At 39.2% G+C, this 24910-nt stretch overlaps 1 protein-coding gene across 1 annotated transcript in view; it reads right to left on the bottom strand.

Moving 5' to 3' along the window:
- The window catches only part of LONP2 (lon peptidase 2, peroxisomal), a 1625174-nt gene that overhangs the window by 593403 nt on the left and 1006861 nt on the right, over positions 1-24910 (bottom strand). The gene's annotated exons all lie outside the window — the stretch shown is intronic.

Raw genomic sequence — 24910 nt, 5'->3', positions numbered from 1 at the left:
TCAGTTTATCAGTGCCAATAATGCAGTACTTTGAGATTTTTTTTTTTTGGTCTTGAATTTTAACAGTACATTACTGTAAAGACAATCAGATAGAAAGAACTTGATTTATATTTGAATTCTGATAATGATACGAGAATAAAATAAAAAAAAATCAATAGTCACATCCAGACATCAGGCAGTTATAGAGTGCTCCCCATAAAGGTTTTGTACACTTTTATGATGATTAGGTTACATGAACCACATGTATCATTACATATCCCATAAACTGAATGTCACAATTGGTAGTCAAGCTCTACTCAGTCTGTGGAATAACAGCCAAAGTCATACTTCAGGAAGCTTTCTCCTCTGGTAACATTAAATGAAAGGTCATTGCTTTGAGTGAGCACTGTACTTTCTGATGGACTTTCTGCATGATCACATCATTTTGAAACTTTCCGGCTGTATTGTGTGGTCTGCCACATGTGTCAAACCACATAATTTGGCAAATAATGACTAGACTTGAACTGGAACCACTTAATAGCTGAATATTAACATTATATAAAATACAATGAGATTAATTTGTATTTTGTCCATATCTTGAATAAAGATCTGACTTTGGAATTCTTCAGATTATTTTGCTTGGAAAGTGACAGTCTAACTTGCACAGCAAGCCAGCAGAATTAGTTTTTCAAAGGCCTAAGGGTTTCAGAAAAGCATGACTTTCCACTTAGTGGAAAATTCTGGTATTTTGCTTAATAAATACATTGGAAAAGATCCAGCAGTCTGGAACTGTTAGTCGTTGATCTGTGAAGTCCAAATTAGGATCAAACTGCCCTTTAACAGCAAAACTGTCTAAGAGGTAGGTGTGGTTTTCTTAAGGAAATGTTTGTGGAACATTCAGGCATACCTTTGCTGTTTAAAAATACAGCTGTCTGCAAATGCATTGCTTGCTTGAAGTCACACACGTTCTCGTAAAATTCATAACCTGAGAATATTTTTGGTACATCTGTACTTAACACATGCTAAAAACGGGCACATTATGCTGCTCACTAGTTTTTTTTTTTTTCAGAAATAAACAAATTCAATTTAAACATCATGTCTAAAATGGATCCACAGCAGAAGCGTAATCTATTTCTGATCAGCACTGAAATGTGTTGTAACAAAACACTAATCACCATAACATCAAGCAGTCAAAACACTAATCACTCACCATAACATCAAGAAGTGAAACTCACTGTAATACTTGAAAAGCATTTTTTTGCAGTTGGACTTCAAAACCCCAGAACTCCCAACATGGCCACACTTTGCTTTTTATACATACTGCCTCTGAGACTGAGAGTAAGGAGAAAACTTACACACATTAAATGCATCCCACATTCGTGACTTCATATTACAGTCTTGATCATATATGTCTCATTTCTTCCTAGCACATTTGATAAAAAAAATCAATGAAATATAACTTGCAAAACAATGACTCAATTTAACATATGCAAACCTGTTGGTAAATATCATTAGGAGTTAGTAAATATCACTGGTATATATATCTTACGTTTTACTGTTGAATGCTATGCACAACAGCATTGCTTGCAGTTGCATTTCATTAGTTAGAAATAGATAAAACAAGGTCTGTGTTCAGTTAATGCTACAAAACAGTAATTATGAGGAGCATTTTATACTTGAGAAAATGCCACGGTGGTATGGCGGTAGCGTTGTTACCTCACAGCAAGAGGTTCTCCCGTTTGATTCTCTGCTTGGCTTGGGAGTGCCTTCTGTGTGGAGTCTGCATTTCCTCCCCGCGGTTGGGTAGCGTTCGAAAGACATGCGTGCGTAAATGGGCATGCCTTCGCTGAAGGTTGGGCGTCGAGCTGGCACCTCGGCGTTTCGTAAAAATCTACTGCCAATCATTAGCAGACCGAAGTTCCGCTGTGGCGACCCCTTACCGGGAAAAAGCTGAAAGACAAACAAACATTTTATACTTGAGAAAGAAAACTGTTGTTATGGCATCCTCACACCTCATTGAGATGCAACTTCCAAAGGTTCTATCTGGTCAAATGCAACTCCATTTGTTGTTTTCCCTTAAAAATCATTACCAGTATGGCTTCAATGTTTGTTTACTTATGCTCATGGACACAGTTATGGATCATAGGAGATTACTAGGCTATCAACCCGGAGGTAATTTTAAGCCTAGCTGTTTCCTCCCAATGTAATACCATGAAAATGCTAGTCAATACCAAAGATTGCATTTAGTGATGACTGCCCATATCCAGGATGTTGTGGATGCTGTCCTGGGTAAGAATTTATGGTGCCTCATCCACTCATCCAGGTTCCTCTTGAACAGTGTCATAGAGATGCTTTGTTTCACATGAATTGGTAGCCTGTTTCAAAGATGTGGCAGTCACTGGGAGATCAATCTGTCCCTCCAGCATGTCCTATTTAAGTTGCAGGCCATATTTAGGTCCCTGGAATGGGTAGTCCTAGTTCCATTTGATTTACTGATATGCAGCAAGTTCATTAGGTTTGGGTCTTGGATTGCTCTGTAGGCCAGGATCATGAAAGAGTCAATTTCCTTTTGTTCTCAGCATAAATGTTGCATCTCCAAAATATGTGTCTCTCTTAGATTGAGCTATATATTTTAATTATCTTTTATTAACTGCAAGTCTATTCCTCTTCCTTTTTACCCTTTATGAAAATAATTTCACTTTATTTTCTTATTGTAGAGTTCCTTATGCATATTGGCTTTATTATTTCTTGCTCCAAGTCTATGATCTACAATCACTGCACCTGTTGCTATACTCAATTTTTTGTTGTTGAATAAGTCAGAAGTTCATATTAGACGCTCTCTTTTTAACCTTTATTAAACAGAATACAATGTCAGTGCTGATAACGTCTCATTTTAATGTGGATTCTTTTACAGATGGTACCATCTTGTTTGTATAACAACTTGTATTCTTTCTAATTTTTAATATCACTCTCGGAGTATGCATAAAAGCTGAAGCAATATTAAGTTGGGACTTTATCAATGGTACATAGAGTGGGATCAATATGATTTCGTTACATGATATCACTGTTCTTATATTCTTAATGATTAAGAAACACACTGTCTGCGTTTGGAGTTTACAGATGTTGTGTTAACATATTCTCCAATTCTTTAAATTCCTTCATATTGTATGAAAACTTTTCTATTGACAGCTTATGGCTACTGTCTGTATGTCCTAAATGCAATACAACATATTTCTTACTATTAAACTGGATGTGACTATGCTCTTACCATGAGTATAATCTATTAAACTATTTTTGCAGAACTTCCTGACTTTATGTAATCATTATAGCAGCTAACTTTGCATCATCTGCAAACTTTTGAACAAAGCGCAATACTAATTTTGTTGAACACAGCACAATGCTAATTTTGCCAAAGGTGTCATGAGTATGTTAAACAGTAAAGGGCACAGGACAAACCCCTGGGATACTCCTCAGTTTATTGGGAAGACTGAGATGCCACCTTTAATCTATACACATAATCCCTAGCCACTTACCCAAAACTATCCAGCTAAATACATATCCATTTACATCTCAACTTTTCCTTATTGTTGGATAACTACATTTGGGACAGAATAAAAAGTCTTGGTTAAATTTAAACATATAACTTCTGTTGCTGTATAATTCTCCAAAATGTTGATGACTGAACTATAGAAATTCAATAAGTTTGTACTGTATGATCTGCCTGGACAACAGCCATGTTGGGTAAAGTCTCTAGATTCCATTTTACTTTGAAAAAACAGTTTTATTAGTGTTCTTTCAGATACTTAACCAAAGATAAAAGCCAAGCTTATTGTTATATAGTTTCAAGTGAAAATCAGCAATGATTTCTTTTTCTTGCAAGTTTCTCTGATTCTGTGATGATGGTGGTGCTACCATGCAATAGATGTGGGAGATTGCTTGGGTGGCTTGGCCCTGAGTTTTTTTTTTGGACTGAATTCTCAACAAGTTTAACTCTGCAAGTTGAATCTATGTTGAGCTGGAAGTCAAGATGAAGTAGATGAATGATTTGCCATTGCTTGATGATGGAAATGTTTCTTATTTATTGTCATAGTTGGCCTGTTTTTTTAAAGTACGCATCACGCTACTACCATTTAGAAATGCACAGTACAGACATGCTTGCTGCCTTTTTTCACTGTAGAACTAACACTGCTCGTCAGTGGACTTTAACATCTGATAGGATCATGTCTTAAACTTTTACAACGCTCTAACATCAGTGTGTAAATCAGAAATATTGAGAATGTAGAAAATGGTGGGTAGTCAGTCATGACGAATGCACTAAAAAGCAGCATATTAGTTTAAGAAAAAAGCATTTAGCACCCATTTTATCTAATGTGTTATGTACCTCAGGGAGACTGAATTCATAGAAATCATGAGGTAAAACTTGGAAAACAGAAGAGAGGCATGACACGCACAATTTATGCAAAGCATCAAGGAACAAAAAGATGCGTCAAAGGGTACAATGGCTAAACAAATAGAAGCCTATCATTTTGCAAGTCGCTTAAACCTCTTGAACGTATTGACAAAAAGTCTGATCAATCATTCAACTAAAGTAGTAGAAACTCAAGTTGCTTTTTATCAAATGTTGCACAACTGAGGAAGCTAACAAGTGCATACAAGTGTACTTAATTACATTTCTTAATGAGACTCAGTCTGTCTAGAAGTAAAATTATGCTTTATTTTAGATGTGCTTGAGTTTCTAGAGCTCAATGTAGAGCAGATGGTTGATGTTCTGTGGGCTGTCTTGACTGTTAATATATGAATTCCTCTCACTTGTAGAGAGACATTCTATCAACATGCAGAGCAGTTCTGCTTTGTGAGACAAAGCTGTCACTGGCACTTAATGTGGCTCATATCCGAAGACAATGATGGAACCATGCAGAGCAGTTCTGCTTTGTGGGACAAAGCTGTCACTGGCACTTAATGTAGCTCATATCCAAAGACAATGATGGAGTCATTCTACTTTTCAGTTTTTAATTGGCTCTTTCCTGCCACTGTTACAGCTGGAGTTGTAATACAATTAATTCAACCACTCCTTGATTACCTTGATGTTTGAGACATTCTTAATCTTACTCCAGTTTTTTATATGGAATAAGAATCGTCTTTGGGTGTTGCTATTTCATGTGTGTGCTTGTAGGCAAAATCTGTCACAATGAGGTAAAATAAATAAAACATGATGTTCTTGGTGAATACATTCAATTACTGAAAAGGTTGAACATAGTCCGGTCAGGTGATGCACAACCCTGAAAAAGACCTTCACAGAGAAGAAGCACATAAATATTAGAAATGAACAAGATGGCAAGTTCTAGGATTCCTCTCTCGCCTACAAGAAATATTGCTTCTGTTCACACATAGGCATGCTAAGATTTTTCAAGGGTCTCCTTCTTCCTTGTCCAGGGAAAATCAAGGGTTCACTGCCAGTGACCATCCTACTCTAGAGTACATAGGGAGTTTGTAGAGTACAGGTCACAGCCAAGTCCCAATCAGGAACTCTGAAGAGATATCAAGACAATCATTTCACATGTCCCCAGCGAAAATGCATCAAGTGCTTATGTTGATACCTAATCAGCCCCCCCCCTTTATTTTTATATGGTGCTTTCAGTATCTTCATCAGTGCCACGACATGGAAACAGTCTCAATGTGCAGAAGTGCTTGCCTTACTGTAGTCCATTGCCTGACTGCACCAGATCCTTGTTATGAGAGGACAGCCTTTGCAGAGGAGGCTCTCTTGGTGGGGGAATCTGAACTATTAATTCTTGAAACTGCCTTCGTCTCTTCAATAGGCAAACAGCAGGAACTAGAGAGATGATTTGGAGTCTGTCCCCAGGATTCTGCCATTTCTTTAGATTCCGCTATAAGCACAGTAATTTATTGAGGTATTGTTTCATTTCACTGTTTGGATTATGGGCTTAACATGTCATTAATGACAAGGCCCAAGCTATTGTTTTAGGGTACCTATATTTACCAGAACCTCATATCAGAGGCATTTCTTCCACACTGCCTACCTAAAGCAGTCATTTAAGGCAACTGGAAAAGCTTCTAAAAGATGCCCTCAGCTCTGTATAGGGCTGACAGTATACATTAATGCTTCAGAGGGGTTTTCTAAGTAGAGCTCCTTTCAGCAGCTACCAGAACAGCCCAAGAAAGTCGGACTGCACCAAAATACCTTAATGCCTTTGAACAGAGAGTATTTGAGGTTAAGAAAATTTAGTTTCTTGTCACTTGACTGAAACTACTAAAAAAGAAACCTCTGACATCGAATCAGTAGTGTAAAAAGTTGCAAGCAGATAAAATCTAGAAAAAAACACAGTTTTGCAGGTGAAAGTCCCAAGCCCCCCACAACTCTCCTTAAACATACTTGTTGCGTGGTAACACAGCCAAAGAAGGCAGATTCCTTACTTCACCCACTTGCATATTACACTTCAGCATTTCACATCAAAGATAAAAGTGTACTTTCCCTTTCTCCATGGTTGAATGACAGTGTATTTAAGCTTGGGGTATGGATTCTTGCAGGGATACTGTTACATTTTTCTGGGTTTTGCCAGGTCTGTGGCCTTGTACATTACTGACAATGTTAACAGTTTCTTTGTTAAATATATTTAACCAAGTTATGTAAATCTTTCTTTTTTTCACCTGGCATGGGTGGGGTGGGATTTACACATATTTCTGTTTTTGCAGGGACACAAATCAAGGCAGTACTACTATATTCCTAAGGAGATGACATCAGTCCTGTGGGCCTTGGAGGAAGAAAAGAGACAAAGGAAACTGAATGGGGAAGATCGATCCATTGTCTTTGAACAAGCTGCTTAACACCACGGACTGTTTAAGACCTCACAGACTTGTGGCTTTGGACAGCTGTCATGGGGTGACCTTGAGAATACTTCCTTACCTCAGATTTCAAAATTCCTTTAAGAGGTGCAGCATAAAACCCCTCAGTACTCTTGTAAATGCAACCTTTATGACCAGGAAATTAAGCAGAAACTTGCAGAAATAACAGAACATAAGGCTGAGGTAAAATTGGTGCATGACCTTTAGCATGAAAAAAGGGCTAGTGTTTTGGTAAACTGAACCACAGAAGGATAGGCTGCAAAAGCAGACTTGCATAGCACAGGCCAATCTTCTCTGGATGCTCTTACTGCAAACTGCCCCCCGGAAAAAAAAAATTTATATCTGTAGGACTTCTTATTTAGAAAGCGGGATTCCAAGATGTGGGAGACTGGGTCAGTTTTGCTCTACACAGAAAACTGTAGAACTGTAGAACTGTATTCCAATAATGTTGATCCGTTTGCTCAGTAGATGCATTCTCTTTAGTATACCCACCCCAAGCCATCTAGCAGCTACTTCCCTTTTCCAGTGGGACAGCTTTCACCGCTAACCCATACAGGCCACTGTCCTGTTGGGCAGATGGGTGAGGAAAGAAAGTCAATGTTCTGAAACAGGTGTTCTAGTCCTGGTTATATTTTGTGCAAAAACAGTACCACAGATTTCCAATCCATCCAGGATCCCAAAAACACTCTTAGAAAACTGATTTTGTGTTATAGATCTGTCTGTATATCAAGACGGTCAGTTTCTGAGGTTCAGCATCAGGACGTCTGATTTATAGTTTTTCCCATTGCTATATGAAATATCATGTGCGCAACATACTTTTATCAGCTGCTTAGCTGTTATAGAAACTATCCTGAAAAAGAAAAAAATATACACGTTCCCCTTACCTGGATGACTGACTTAAACTGCTACCAAGAGGCTTCTCAAAGTAGTTTGAGGACACCCCAAACTCCTCTTAGAGATTGTGAACATCACTTAGACCAGAAAAATCCTACTTTGCTCTTATTCAAAGAATTCTGTTTCTGGGCTTTGATTTGGTTTTCCTGTTCCAGGTAAAACCACAGTCTTAGTCATATCAGTGCTCTCAGATCAGCTGTCTACCTTGACATAAGTTTAAATGGCCTGAGATACATAGTGGCTTGTCATTCTCTGCTGGTTCACCTACACATATGTAGGATATGAAGGTCACTTTGGAACAAATTGTCTTAAGCCTTTGATGCCTTTTTTAACCAGCCATCAGAGATTTATATCACTGACATGAGCCAGCAGGCTGACATCTTCTCTAGAGTAGATAATTATGACTGACGCATCTCTGACAGGTTGAGGATCAAACACTGAGACATTAAAGACACAAGGGAGGTGGTCTTCCTGGGAGTGGAATCTGCGTACCTGTGCTTGGAGTTCAGAGCAGTGTGTTTAACTTTCCATGCTTTTTAGGATTTCCTTCCAGAAAACATTTTGATTCAGAAAATTAGCAGGCTGGCATTGTGCTACATAAACAGAGAGGACAGGGAGGGATGAAGTTCCTGGCCTTGTGAAATAAGGATCTAAAATTTTGAATCCTGAAGTAGGACTACAGTTTCTTTCTGGTAGCCAGGCAGCTCCCAGGCTGTCCACTGTAACAGCCAGCTAGCCGAGTTGTTACAGGACTCTGAAAGGCAGATGACAGCTGCTAGAGAACATTGCCAGTGGCCAGTGGTGCAGGGTTCAATTTTCTTGGCCCTCATTTACCTCCTGTGTTACTTTGACCAAGTCATTTAACAAGACATTGCTTCAGAATCACCCCTGAAAAGAGTGTGTCCAGTGGTTCTACCTGGTTAACAAACAGGATTATTACAGTATTATATCTCCTTCTAGCATGCACTCCTTCAGAAACAGTTGTTTTTGCCATAGGACCAAATTCAAAGCTTCCTGCATTTTACTAAAGATCACAAACATATAACATTCGTTCACAACATATGTGTATCTTACAGAAAAAGGGCTTTTTTAATCCTCCCCTTCATATAATCCTTCTGACCTGCAAGAGAGAATATTAAAAATGATTTTGATGCCAACTGCAATATCAGTGAGGAACAACACATTAGGATCTAGGTGTCCAGAGTTTAATTAGTGACTTTGGTGTGAGAAAGAAGAGGACTTAGCTTAGCCATCTTAACTCTCCTTGGGAAGGAAGGTGCCAGAAAGCATGCCTGGGTTTGTATATTCCAGTAGTTAAATCTCCAGTGTAGACTGGAATGATCTATAATCAGGGGTATGTCTTTACTTCTTTTACCTTGTAGGCATGTTATGTTGTTACAAATATTATCTATTCTTGAACTAGAATGAAATTACCCAGAGTAGTATGTATAATAACAGATCCACTACATAGCACTCCTAATTGCTTAATTAAAAACTGCAATAATTATGTAATATTAAATTATATTAATAGTAAAGTATTCATAACTATTTTATTATAAATGATCATTGTAATAATTGCGCCTTATTACTTATTTTAACTTTGAGATTGCACAATTCCTGAAGAAAGGGCATATTCCCCAACACTGAGAATTGTGTGATCTCGCACAACTGTCAGCCATCTGTTTTATCAGCCAAAGTGTGTAGAAAAAAACAGAAGCTGGCTTTAAGTAATTTTGAATACAACAAACAATTTGTTGAATGAAACAGCTGATTGAAAGTTGTGCATGGTTGTTATAATAGTAGGGCTGTGAAATGTGCCCTTTCCCTGGCATTGTATGATCCAAGTTGGAATACATAATCAGTAGGTGGAGGTGCAGCCCCCTCACATGGGGTATGCAAGGGATCTTGACCCCTGCAAAAAATATTGTTTTGTAGTTGCATGCTGACATTTTTTTCCAACTGTTTTGTGTTGACTTTAGCGACACTGACATTTGGATGTTCAGACCTTTTAAGTTCGACCTCAGGTGTGTGTGTGTGTGTGTGTGTGTGTGTATGTATATATACAGACACACACACACACACATATATATATATATATATATATATATATATATATATATATATATATATGCACACAAATGCACACATACACCTCCACAGAAAAGGTCAAACATCGAAGGTGCTGGATTCACAACACTACAGAAATGCGTAAACACAGACATGGCTTTGAGATGCAAACCAGCAGTCAAAAGACAGTACACTTTTTCCTCATCAAGACAAAAATAATGCAGTAGGGTGAATCTCTGAATCACTCTACTGTACTATTCCAGCACTGGCACCACTTCTGCGGAGAGCACATAGCTAATTATCTGGGAGAACTTGCAGTTAAATTAGCATTAACCACTCCCAAAAGATTGTCACATTTGCACGTGGCCTTGCCAGCAAGTCTGCAGTCTGTGCTATTAACAATGCCTGTAAATCTTTGTCACAAGAAAACAGTACCTGAATTTCTTGGGCTTACAAAGTGCAGTAAACCCTTCTGAATCCCAGGAATAGTCTGATGCTATCATTTTATTTATCACATATTTCATTTATGGATGGGATCAGCAATAAACAGAATTTAAGGATTTTATTATTTCTTTTTATTTTATTTATCTACAGGTCCATAGGTAGATACTAGGCTATCGGCCCTAGGGCCTACACAAGCCTAGCCATAACGATTCCTTGGCTATTGCTTCTCACAAATATTCACTTTCCTGGACCCCTGTCCAGCAGGGCTACTGATGTGATCTCCAGGGTGAATTTCCTATCTCCCATCCAATCAACAAGTTTCTCTTGAAGAGGGCCATTGAGGCGCTCTGCCTGACATGTATGGGTAGCCTATTCCAGAGTATGGGGAGTCTCTGGGTCAGGAACCTATCCCTTCAGCATATTCTATTCATCGTGATGACAAGGTTAAGATCCCTGGAGTGTGTAGCTCGGAGGGACTGGGATTTCTTTAAGTGTAGCATGACCAACAACTCTGGGTTTGACATGGCCTTGTATGTTAGGCAGAGATCACCTCTGAGTAGGCGATATGTGATAGAGTACAGCTGGAGTTTCTTTAGATGATCAGCATAAGGCATCTGCTTTAGGCCTGTGATTCTTTCTGTGAGGTATTTCTGTGGCTTTTCTAGTTGTTGCAGATGTCTTGTAAGGTACATACCAAACGGGGCATTGTATTCTATAATGGGTCTAATGAGGGATGAGTACAGAGGGACAATGACCTCCTTTTTTCTGGATGAAAAGCCCTTAGTGATGAGGTGTGCCACGTAGAAGGAATTTCTAACTGTTGTGGCTATGTGGTTATCAAAGGTGAGACCACTGTCCACCTGTGTGTCCCTAGGTCTCATCACACTTTTGGTGTTTAGTATACTGCCACCTATGTGGTAGTTCCTTTGTTGACCAGGTTTAGCCCCACTTGACTAGTGGCCCCTTTTCAGGGGAGGCCACTACTACTTATTCTACAAGGAGAAGTTTGGCCAGGGATCAGAAAATTTCCTGTTCATTAACAACAGTGATTTTTTTTTAGCTTTGCTTCATTTTAACATCTTTGACAGGATTTTTACTTAAAAACTCAAATAGAACATTTCAAAACTTGATGGATTTATAGCTGAACTTCTGAAAGATTTACTACAAAAAATAAGTTTGAAACTCTTAATTGCTTTTTCCTGTTAAGAAAACTAGAAATAACTAATTGCCTCAGAATGAACCACTCTAAGCCCAATGTACAGGACAGTACAATCAAAAAAGACATACAGGCTATCCTAAATAACATCAGTGAGTTATTTGTAAAGACAGATAAATTAGAAAGCAAAATGGACAATTTTAAAGAACAATGTAAAAAAACAAGTTGAAGTGCTGAGGGAATCTCTTAACCAACAAGCATGACAAATCTTGAGTATAGAAGAGGCAATGTCTGATTTTGGTGGAAGGTTACTTGAAAATGAGAACAACGCTAAGTTTCTTCTGAAACAAAACAACTTATTCCGGGAAAAAACAGCAGACTTAGGGAACAGATCTAGAACATCAGTATTTACGGTATTTGTGAAAAAGAGGAGGGAGACAATATAATTCAATTCCTTAATACCCGGCTACCTAAAACTTTGAACTTGCCTGAAGCTTTTTCCTTTGGCATTAAAAGGGCACATAGATCACTTTCCAATTCATCTTGAAAAAAACACCTTCACCAAGGTCAGTGATTGTAAGATTTTTCTGAACTCAAGATAATAATTTAGCCTTGAAAGCTACATGGACTAATTATCCAGTTAAAATTAAAGAAAATACTATAAGATTTGACAATGACTATTCATCATTAGTTGTGTCAAAGAGAAAAGCATGTGTGCCACTTGTTAAAAGCTTAAAGAAAAACAATATTAACACACAAATAGTGTTGCCAGCAAAAATAAGGATTCACCTTCCAGAAGGAAAAAAAATGTAACACATTGGAAGATGCAATGGACTTTATGAAGAAAAATAAAATCCTAGAAAAAACAGAAGAAATGGACTGGAATCTATCAACTTCTTTGAAGAGAAACGCAACAAGAGATGGATGGTTAATAAAAGACAAAAAGAGTAAAAAAAAAAAAAAAAAAAAAAAATGAAGGATAAATGAAAATCAATGTATTTCATGGTTATGAATTCTTATTAATTTAAAAAAGCGCTTGAATACTTATGAACAGGTACTGAATATTACCTTTTACAAGGTAAATCATTTTTTTCTTTCCCTACTTCAAATAACCTTACTAGTTCCCTTTTTAAAAAGTTACAGTTTGATTCTTTTATCTATATATGAAATTAAAGCCACTTACTTTCATTTAAAACTTAAAAGGTTAAACTATTCATTTTATTAAAAGTTAAGCATTATTATGATGAAACTTATGTTAGGTGGCACACTTTATATCTTGGCAGACAGGCACAGGAAGTTGGAAGGCAGGTCTACTCCTGCTTAAAATCCTTTCTTTTACCTCTGCAATTCTTCTTTGTCCTGCCGTTTTCTACTCACTAATTTTTTTCTCACAATTCTATCTAATAAACAGCTATCAGTCTTCTCTCACTTCTTATTCAATCTGTATTCTTTGATAAGTCTTGGAGTTCCGCGTGTTAATTATTAACTAGCTCAAATACCGCAAATACCCTTCTGCACTGTTAAATCTATTTAATATGTATTGTTGCATGTTTGTTCCAGTCAACTGTCTAATTTGTACTGTATGTGTTTGAGCTTTTCTCCCCGGGTCTCTGCTGAAAATGGGCTCCCAACCCAGTCGGATACTACCCGGTAAACAAATGTAAAATAAAAATAAAATAAAAAAAAAAATAATAATTTAGAAGCTCCACTATGTACTGGTGTCCTTTGCTTGACATGATTAATAGGTCTATGATATCCACAGCTATCCTTTCAAAGATCATCTCAATTATTGGCACTGGGATTGGGGGGGACTTAAATCCAGTATCTGGTGCTGCCATTTAACACTGAGGACTGCTAGAATAACAGTATTCAATTTCTTTCATTATGCCAGGCCAACAGAACTAGTCCAGAACCTTTGACTTCATTTTTTTTCATGAGTAAGTGGCCTCCTAACACATGGGCTATTTTCATTATTGTTGTCCTGAAAGGTTTGGACAGCAGCAGCTGTCGTGCTTCTTCCTTTTCCCTCACTGCTCAAAGGGCAGATAATTTTGTACCTAAAAGTATGCATAAGCATGTGGTAATCTCACTGAGGAAACCTCCCCAACTACCCTACTTTAGCTGGCCCTGACTTATGCTCTCATCCTTCCATTAGGGCCTCTTAAAGTTCAGCTGACTTACTGAGAGTTCAGAAAGTTTGGGACCTGCTTCATCAGTTATGCATATAGAAGCAGGCGGCTTGGCCACTTCTCCCTCTAAGGAAAGCATTACATTGCTCCAAAGATTCTTTCTTGCCTTATTCTAGGGTTGGACATATTTTTATTTTATGGAGGAATTAGTTTTGCTCTTAATCTTGCCCTTAATCTTCTCTGGTTTTGCCTCTTCTTGAGTTCTTCAGGTTTCTCAGTCTCTTTGGGTTCTTCTTCTGCATCTTTTTAAACCCTGGTTTAACGGGACTATGTCTCCTCCTTGTCTATTCACCTCTCCTATGTTACTGTGGCTCTGTTTCTCTGGATCAATTTATCCATACTTTGGTCTTTCTAGGGTCTCCCACCATAACTATGGACCATATGCAATCTCTACTAAGGTTATCTTCTAAGGTAATAAGGGTGGCTATTTTCTGTAGGTCTGTGGAGTATCTTTTTCCCGCCTCTGTAATGGGGACAGTTTTGAGTACCTCTTCCACTTTCTCCACATCTTTAAAGAACATTAAATCCTTCCTTATAATAACATCATGGGTGAGAGAGTACTAGAATCAGCAGCATCTTTCTCAATTTGGTTTGTATTTCCATTTGGTTGACAGGGTAGGGCCTTCTCTCCCCAATTAAACACACTGCTTATATGAACCTTAGGGAATGGGATGGGACTTTCTTACCCGAATAATCAGCGTTCACCATGGTGTTCATGCTGCCAGAAGCAAAAACCCTTAACGCTCCTGCCTATCCACTATTATTGTGCAGTTCATTACTTTTGCACAACAGAAGACCACAGTTTCTATGAGCTTACTAGTGACCTGATTACATAGCCTCATTACCCCCTCCTCCCATAGTTAGCTTTTTAATAGGGGTTTCTAGTTTACAAAGAGGTGTAAGCTGGCTCAAGTAGTCCCCTGGGCCAACCCCTGAACTAGCTCCCCACCTCATTGCTCGAACTGAATAGGAAAAAAACAAATACAACAAAAAAAGGACAGCTCCAATAGACTGCATACAAATCTGAAGCACATGCCACATCTGAAACACAGCTCTTCAACGGAAGAGCAAAAAAAAAGTTTGTAAGTTACTTTCTGTACTGACATTCAGAAATGCCAGTACAGAAAGTAGAATGCAGGAAGGGTACTTCAGGATTGCACCCCCTTCACTCCACCCTTACTATGCTACTGAGTTTACCCTCCCCCAGCATTTTGCAATATGGCTCCATTTCCCATACTTGAAGCACAGGAAGACAGGGTCTTCTTTGTTTCATTCCACTTTTGCCAGTCTACTTACCAGATGTCTCCTCAGATATGATTTCATAACATAATACCCTCTATAATAGTTACAAAGCTGTCCGTATTTTGAGGGTCAGTTTGACATATCCAGCATTTAACAGCAGCTGGTAATGCCTTCTTAAATCCATCACTAAAATTTATACCTGCTTAAATCTGAAAAAAATTGTCAGGGAATATAAATTCTTTAAAACCACCTTACTGATGATCTAGAATAGCAATGCTCTAACTAGGACAGTTAAACTGTGAAGCAAAACAAGGCTAATCTCAAACATAAATTCCTCCGTGAAGGCAAGAAAAAGGCTGCAGGAAAGGTCTACCACTTTTCAAAATAAAGTCCAAATATACTACATTGATGAACAACTGCAGAAATGAAGCAGAGATGGATGCTGAGAAGTGCCAAGCTTTTCTTCATGGAAGTGGGGAAAGTGACTGCATGCACTGTATTCCTCAAAAGTGCGATATCTCCCTGTTCCTACCTTGAGGCCAGACCAGTTTCTCATCTCATACTTGTGGCAAATATTCTGGAAGACAATTCTTCCTGTCACCAAGCACCTCCTCTGGGATTAAATCTTGTAACCCCATTACTCCTATCTATGATGTAACAGTTAAACTGCAGTTTGTCTATCATGTATTTCAGGGGGGGTCTACTTCAGTAGACCAAAAGGCCACTTGATCGACATCCACAACACTGAGCCCAAAAGAACGAAAGGACACAACACCAAATGTTCACATGACCGACTATATCATCGACCATCATAACACCGACAAACACAAACATAGCAACCACACTGACCAAACTACTACAAAACATTCCCAATGCCGCTAACTACAAAAATAATCCCCCGCAAGCTCTACAAACAAATAACCTCCTAAGTCAGTAATAATACTAACATTTAAACTTACGTACTGCACTTCCCCAAACACAAGACTAATTTTAATGCACCTGCAAAACAAACATCATCCTACACTGGAATATCCTGCACTGCCATTACCCAGCTAACTCAAATATCCCATGAATCCAATGGATCTAAATAAAATTAACAAAACCTACCATTAACGAATGGCACAATCAAAATGCCATTCAGCCTTTCTTGCTCTTGTGGGGGGCTGCACCCCCCCACAGCCTCCCTAATTATATATACCAACTCCGAGATCGCACTACAGTGAGGGCATATTCTCCGATCCTCACTGTATCACGATCTCACTGTCATTGCAGTTTCAACTTACACTCCGCTGTTCTACTGCTGCATGTGGGGAACTTGATGGTCAAATGGCATTTCGGTAATGTGAAACTTCGGTTTTGTTTAGTTTCGTTGTTTTGGGCTTGGTGTTTCCAATGTCGACCGTATGGTCTTTCGGTCTACTGAATTAGGCCCATTTCAGGACATCATTAAAATATGCTGTAAAAAGCCACTAATTAAGCTCCTTTACGTAGGTGGTCCTGCAGAACACTGCGTATATGTCTTAGGGGTCCTGTACTCTAAAACAAACTACACAAAGAAAGCATTAGGAGTCCAAATAGTTGGGAAAAAACAGAAAACTGTTTCATTGAAAACTAGAATAATCAAAAATGCACAAACCATACAGGACTGTCCACAACATTTCTTAAGGGAATCACAAATACAAGCATTTCACATACATAATACAACACTCAGTACACATGCCATTATCCTTAATCCTAAACCTAACAAACTCCAATCTAAATTTAACCTTAAACCTAACCCTAATGATAAGCTAAATTAATTTTTCAGCTGCAACCTCAACCAAATTCTAAAGTCTAACCTTAAAACCAATCACATGCACAACCACCATATTAAATGCATTCAATCACACATATCTAAATGTAACATTTAACCAAATTAAATGTTTGGTCAAATCCAGTTTGACCAAAAGGATTTGACCAAACTGCCATCAAACAAGTAGCTTGATCTCATTACATTGTATTTTTCCTACAGGTCATGTTAACGCAATAAGGGCCTCAACTACCTGACTGAACCTGCTTGTTCCTTTGTCTCTTGCTACTGTGCTGCCCATGAACTCACCCATACAGTAATACCTTTCATATGCAAGATCTGATGATAGACAATTTACTATTAATGCTGTCAATGCTATAATACCAAGCACACTACATATCAGAGAATAAAACTATTAACTAGCTTGCAGCTCACCATCTTTTCCTTGGATCTGCTTCTTGCAACTAAATGTAGCTGCAACCATACTTTGTTAGGTCAACCTGTAGCTAATGACTTCACCAAAAACGGTCACCTGTAATCAGCATATTATTTTTTATTTTATTTTATTTAGTCCTTGCTTACTGGGTAAATGAACTTGTCCTTTGACTCTGTCAGTCATGACTTGGGCGCCTACACAAATTTTTGCAACATGTTATAACATGAGAATTGCATCACTGTCAGGAGGCTTTTGTTGCAGATTTATACAACAAAGCACATTCCTGTTCAACATGACACATTCCAGGATGACAATTACCAGCCTCATATAGCGTTGTTGCCTCACAGTAAAACGCTGTCCGGTTCGATTCTCAGCTAGTGCGTCTTCTGCGTGGAGACATGCGTGAATGGGTGTACCTTCATTGAAGGTTGTGTGTCAGGCCTGGCAAGCCGGTACATAAAAATCAACTGCCAATCATTAGCAGACCGGAGTTCCGCTGTGGCGACCCCTAACCGGGAAAAGCCGAAAGACACAATAAAACCAATATTTGCATATGCAAATATTGAAAACGAAAGAATATGGAAACAATACTACGCAACTGATAACTGGGACCATACAATGCCCAGCCATATGCACCTTTAAATAGACATACCCTTTTCAGGCACTTAACAGTACTCACCTCTCGAATGGAGCAGAGCTGTACATATACCTGCTGTATATTTACTGTTCCTTTAGTCATATAAATCTCATATTACGCTAGTAAAGACAGAGCCTCAAATTCTTGCAGCCTTTTATTGATCCACGGATGGTCTGTAAATCGTCAGAAGTTCACAAGCACTAATGTTAAAAAGACAAGACTGGAAAAGTGACTCAGTCATGCGTGTGTGTGTTTGGGGGTGTGAATGGACTTCATCTAATTTGATGGACATGGCACAGGCTTACTGCAATATGCTCACAACACTGACTAAAATCTAGCTAACTCTTACATGCACCTCTGTATACTGGACAAAAAGTCATGAAAATCTAACATCAGCAGCGGCTTCCATCTCTTTGCTAACCAAAAGGAGGGAGGAGCAGTGTTTCAGATTAAAATGTGCACTGCCCAACCACTAAGTCTTTGGGGTGGGAGAATAAGGAGGTGACTGTTTTTATCTTTCAAGTACAAATCTGGAATTCCCAAGTCACACCCCTGCATTGTGGCTACAGAAGCCCATGCAACAGTTTGAAAAAGGAATTCTTGTCTTTTTTTTTTTTTTTTACTATGTACATCATATACTACAAAAAAAAAAAGAAAAGAAAAAAACGATAATTACAGACAGCATAATATGATGCCTATGCTTGGTTAATACTTCAGACAAGTCACACTAGCTTCAACGGTATGCTACAAATAAAATGCAGCCTTCCCATGGCAAGGTGACAAATTATACTTTAGTATTATGATATAAATGCAAAGCTTCCTCAAAGTAATTGGGATTTGAGTATTAAGTTTGATTATTTGCTTCTAGTTTTACACTTGTCTGTGTACATATATGCACAATATTCTGCCTCCATGGTAAAAATAACCTACAACATGCTGACAGAATACTCAGTAAGGAGGTGAAAACCTTTTCGTGTCAAGCATTTTACTGTCTGAAATTACTACACGGCAAACCAATACATTAGACAACAACATGGCACAGTCCAGAGTACACCACTGATGTCCCTGTCTTTTTGCTAAAGAAATTACCTTGGTAGCATTCTGTTCTGCTTTCTTGCTTCCTACTGCTGTCACACTGCCCTGCCATCTTGAATTTCTCAAACACAGAGCCCCTATTGCTGTTAAATAACAGTAAGAGACAATATGAAAAACATCCCACCATCTTATATCGATTTCTTGGGTTTTTGTATCCTGGGCATATGGAGTTGCTTCTTCTTGCACCCAAACTCTAAATACTAGTGTTTTCCAAGATCAGCACAATGACTACACATCCCTTTCAGTCTCAGTTTTAATTCATTTAATTCAGATGTTATAGGTTCTTCTGCATAACAAATCAATCAGCTCTTTGCACTGATAACATTACAGGACCTGAAGAAACATGGATGTTAACAGTGCTTTCCACAACACCTTGCACTTGGCTCACGGCAGTAGCTTAAACCCAGCTTATCATACTATCCAAGTTTCTTTTCACAATATTTCCAGCTGGTTTGACTATTTCAGATACTAATATCAGGCAGTTAAACATCTTTATAAACTAAGTGCAACAATCAGTGTGCTGACAAACCTTTAAAGAGATCTGCCACAATACCTTGACAAGTTTGCAAATATCTTTTCAGATGTTTCTGTGATTTATCATGTTTAATCTGGTCATGTCATAAATGCATTTTCTATTAAGCATTTTCCTGCTTCATTTAACTTTTACTTGGTTATAAACCTTAAGATAAATAAACCTGAAGTATTTTGATGGTGTTTTACAGAACAGATAGGCTCTATAATCATGCCGTATTAATCAGACAAAAAAAAAAAAAAAAAAAAAGAAACCAGCCTATAGTTGGTGGAATCTGTCTTACTATCCTGAACCAAGTAAATTATGGAAGTCAACTGGAATTTATTTTTATATATTTTGCAGTATAGCAATATGATGTACCTATTGTCTTCTAAACTTACTGTGTACAGATTTTCTGTAAAAACGAACACATTTTTCATGACATCCTTCCTAATCGATCGCAGGTGGAAATAATGCATTTCCTTGTACTCTGAAAAATCTGTCTTATGTTTATGATGCAAGGACAAGACCACTTTCGGACACAGCCCAAGAGAACATACTCAGTGAGATAGAGTACAATTTCAAGATGTAATATTTTAAGTAAAAGCAGCATTAAAAAATGTACACCAAGAAAGGGATCTAATACTCTATTGCAACAGCATATGGTACAGGTCCATATATTAATAAACCACTTTTGTGGATTCAACAGCTATTGTGCTGAAAGATTGTTTTAGAAGAAATGTTTCTCCAATGATGCTTTGATAAGAGGAGTTTTGTAAATCTCTTTGAAGAACTGTTTATTAATGTAAGCCAGTATGTTACAGTGGTCAGCTTAATTCAATGTTATCAGATTTCATTAACAAACCCTGAAAACACGAAAAACAGAAGTCTAAACCCTGAAAACACCACTGCCTGTGCAGAATTGTTCATGGAATCCATGTACTATCATGTTAACGACTGCACAGAGACAGCTGTACCCACCTGAAATAAGCACAGAACAAACTCAAAATCAAACCACCCTGGTGGAATCCCAACATCAATAGGTTGTATAAAAAAAGGAAGAAAACCACAGCAAAATTTAGGAAGTGCAATGCCGAGGAAGGAAAAAACTCTCTCAATCTAAACATGCAACTCTGGGGGCTAATCAAAGAGATAGAAAACAGCCTCCCACGCCAAAGCCAACCACAAGGCATTCTTTTGCAACCTCAATGGCAATACACAACAATGTGTAGAACTAACTGTAAATGGAGCCACCTATACTGAGACAAAAGATATTGCAAATCTACTGGTTGAGAAATTTAGCTCCAAATTTAAACCCCCCCCCCCCCCGACACCCCTCAGGAAATATCCTCATCCACAACTCACTTAACTATCATTAGTGAACAGATAGATCCTCAAAGCACTCTCCAGGGACAAGAATGCCACACTGATGGGCTATGCCTCCTTATTAACATGAAACATGACCTATCAGCATACCTCTTAGAGCAAGAAATCTGGACAAACCCATAAATAAAAGTGGGACAAAGGCCCAAAAATAGGGACAATTTTTAAATATTGCTCTTACAAGCTTAGGAAGTTGATAGGATAACATGTTTTGCATTAGCATGGATTTTCTGAAAGGTATGAAGTCTGAAACTCAAATGTCTGTCATTATTTTCTAATTTCAGTCTTTAATGATTTGCCACGAATCTGCCAAAAAACACGATTTTATGAAAAACGAACAAAAAATATGAGGCAAAAACTAGGACATTCCTGTGAAAATCTGTACAGTTGAGAGATATGCCTATCAGGCCCGCTAGAATCACTATTTAACCACAGCCTCCAGGCAGGCATTGCGCCAAGCAAATAGAGGACTGCAACTGTCATCCCTCTACACAAGGGTGGGCCATCTATGGACCTGGGTAACTACAGCCCCATAAGTCTGACTAGCTTCACAAGAAAAGCCATGGAAATTGTATAAAACACTGGAAATCTTTACACACTGAATTCAACCAAATTTAGTTTCGTCAAAGGCAAGTTATGCCTATTCGGCCTGGTAGACTTCTATGAGAAGATCTCCAAAGCAAAGGACGAGGGCAAAATGATGTATTCCACCTACCTCGACCTGACCAAAGCATTCTACACAATACCACCCTCAAACTCACAAACCTAGCTTATTTCACCTGCTGGATAGCCATTTGGCTCACAAATAGGACCAAGGAAGTTAAGACAGTGGAGTCTACCTCCACAAAGAGGCCAGTCACTAGCACAGTCTCTCAGGACTCTGTGCTGGCGCCACTCCTTTTTCACATCCATTTCTCTGAAGTCAAGGTCTACATCAAGGGCCTCTGGATGACCAAGACAACTGCAAATTAGGCACAGCCATAGAATCCTCCAGACACAAATACCCTCCAAGAAGGCCTGAGACAGAGTAATAACTGGTGCCAGTGCCTATGTCAAACTCAATACCAAGAAATGAATAATGGCATCCTTTGGGAAGACTGCTAATCTTGGAAACTGCCAAACTGATAATATGCTCCCAAAAGCAGTCTCAGTGGCCATGGATTTGGGAACACATGTAGACAGAAACCTGAGAAGAGGCAGAAGGCATGGCCGAAGGCAGGAGGAGAGGAGAAAGGCTAGGACTGTGGTAGTGAGGGTCGGAACTTTGAATGTTGTCAGTATGACTGGTAAAGGGAGAGATCTAGCTGATATGATGGACAGAAGGAAGGTTGGTATATTGTGTGTGCAAGAGACCAGATGGAAGGGGAGTAAGGCTAGGTGTATCGGAGGTGGGTTCAAATTGTTTTATCATGGTGTTGATGGGAGGAGAAATGGCGTAGGAGTTATTCTGAAGGAACAGTATGCTGAGAGTGTTTTGGAGGTGAAAAGAGTATCGGATAGAGTGATGTTTATGAAGCTGGAAATTGATGGTGTAATGATGAATGTTGTTAGTGCATATGCTCCACAAGTTGGGTGTGCAATGGATGAGAAAGAAACATTTTGGAGTGAATTGGATGAAGTGGTGATGACTGTACCCAAGGGTGAGAGAGTGGTGATTGGAGCAGATTTCAATGGGCATGTTGGTGAAGGGAACAGAGGGGATGAGGAAGTGATGGGTAGGTGTGGTGTTAAACAAAGGAATGCAGAAGGACAGATGGTAGTGGATTTTGCGAAAAGGATAGACATGGCTGTGATGAATATGTATTTTAACAAGAGGGAGGAGCATAGGGTGACATACAAGAGGGGAGGAAGATGCACACAGGTGGATATCTTATGTAGGAGGGCCAGTTTGAAGGAGATTGGAGACTGTAAAGTGGTGACCGGAGAAAGTGTCATTAGGCAGCATAGGATAGTGGTTTGTAGGATGACGTTGGTTATCAAGAAGAGGAGGAGGAGTGTGAGGGCAGCACCAAGGATCAAGTGGTGGAAATTGAAAAAGGGTAATTGTGAGGTGGAGTTCAGGGATGAGTTAAGGCAGGCACTGGGTGGCAGTGAAGAGTTACCAAATAGCTGGGTAACTACAACAGAGCTAGTAAGGGAGACGGCTAGAAAGGTGCTTGGTATCACATCTGGACAGAGGAAGGACGACAAGGAGACATGGAGACATGGTGGTGGAATGAGGAAGTACAGGAGAGTATACAGAGAAAGAGGATGGCAAAGAAGAAGTGGGATTGTCAGAGAGATGAAGAAAGTAGACAGGAGTATAAGGAGATGAGGTGCATGGCAGAGAGAGAGGTGGCGAAGGCTAAGGATAAGGCATATGAAGAGTTGTATGAAAGGTTGGACACTAAGGAGGGAGAAAAGGACCTGTACCAATTGGCTAGACAGAGGGACCGAGCTAGGAAAGATGTGCAGCAGGTAAAGGTGATAAAGGATAATGAGGGAAACATGCTCACAAGCGAGGAGAGTGTGTTGAGGAGATGGAAAGAGTACTTTGAGGGGCTGATGAATGAAGAGAATGAGAGGGAGAGAAGGTTGGATGATGTAGGGATAGTAAATCATGAAGTACAATGGATTAGCAAGGAGGAAGTAAGGATAGCTATGAAGAATGGAAAGGCTGTTGGCTCAGAAGACATACCTGTGGAAGCATGGAGGTGTTTAGGTGAAATGGCAGTGGAGTTTTTAATCAGATTGTTTAATGAAATCTTGGAAAGTGAGAGGATGCCTGAGGAATGGAGAAAAAGTGTTTTGGTACCAGTTTTTAAGAATAAGGTTGATGTGCAGAGCTGTAGTAACTATAGAGGGATAAAATTGATCAGTCACAGCATGAAGTTATGGGAAAGAGTAGTGGAAGCAAGGTTAAGAAGGGACGTGATTGATTAGTAATCAGCAGTATGGTTTCATGCCAGGAAAGAGCACTACAGATGCAATCTTTGCTCTGAGAGTGTTGATGGAGAAGTACAGAGAATGTCGGAAGGAGTTGTATTGTGTTTTTGTAGACTTAGAGAAGCATATGACAGGGTGCCTAGAGAGGAGTTGTGGTATTGTATGAGGAAGTCAGGAGTGTCAGAAAAGTATGTAAGAGTGGTACAGGATATGTAATGAGGGTAGTGTGACAGCGTGAGGTCTGCGGTGGGAGTGACAGATGCGTTTAAGGTGGAGGTGGGGTTACATCAAGGATCAGCTCTGAGCCCTTTCTTATTTGCAATGGTGATGGACAGGTTGACAGACGAGATCAGACAGGAGTCCCTGTGGACTATGATGTTTGCAGATGACATTGTGATCTGTAGTGAGAGTAGGGAACAGATGGAGGAGACCATGGAGAGATGGAGATATGCCCTAGAGATTAGAGGAATGAAGGTCAGCAGGACTAAGACAGAATATATGTGTGTGAATGAGAGGGAGGATAGAGGAATGGTGAGGATGCAAGGAGTAGAGGTGGCGAAGGTGAATGAGTTTAAATACTTGGGGTCAATAGTTCAGAGTAACGGTGAGTGTGGAAGAGAGGTGAAGAAGAGAGTACAGGCAGGATGGAGTGGGTGGAGAAGAGTGTCAGGAGTGATTTGTGACAGACGAGTACCTGTAAGAGTGAAAGGGAAGGCTACAGGAGGGCAGCGAGACCAGCTATGTTATATTGGTTGGAGACAGTGGCACTGACAAAAAGGCAGGAGTTTGAGCTGGATGTGGCAGAATTAAAGATGTTAAGATTTGCACTGGGTGTGACGAGGGTGGACAGGATTAGGAATAAGTATATTAGAAGGTCAGCCCAGGTTGGAAAGTTTGGAGGCAAAGCCAGAGAGGCACGATTACGTTGGTTTGGACATGTGCTGAGGAGGGATGCTGAGTATATTGGGAAAAAGATGCTAAGGATGAAGCTACCAGGTAACAGGAAAAGAGGAAGGCCTAAGATTAGGTTTATGGATGTGGTGAGAGAGGACATGCAGGTGGTTGGTGTGACAGAGCACGATGCAGAGGACAGGAAGAAATGGAAACAGGTGATCTGCTGTGGCGACCCCTAACAGGAACAGCCGAAAGAAGATGATAGATGATGTAGACAGAAACCTGGTCTTTGATCATCATGTGTCTACAATCCTAAGGAATTCATTATATTGTGCAACTTATAAGCAAGGGTATGGCATCTGGGTCCAAGGGTGTCATTCTTCAGATGAACTCAGATCAATCACT

The sequence above is a fragment of the Protopterus annectens genome, chromosome 8.part1, assembly GCF_019279795.1.
Source record: "Protopterus annectens isolate FY-2018-M chromosome 8.part1, PAN1.0, whole genome shotgun sequence".
Classification (NCBI taxonomy): Eukaryota; Metazoa; Chordata; order Ceratodontiformes; family Protopteridae; genus Protopterus; species Protopterus annectens.
The sequence above is the reverse complement of the archived record's forward strand: the minus strand, read 5'-3'. Positions and strand labels throughout refer to the sequence as shown.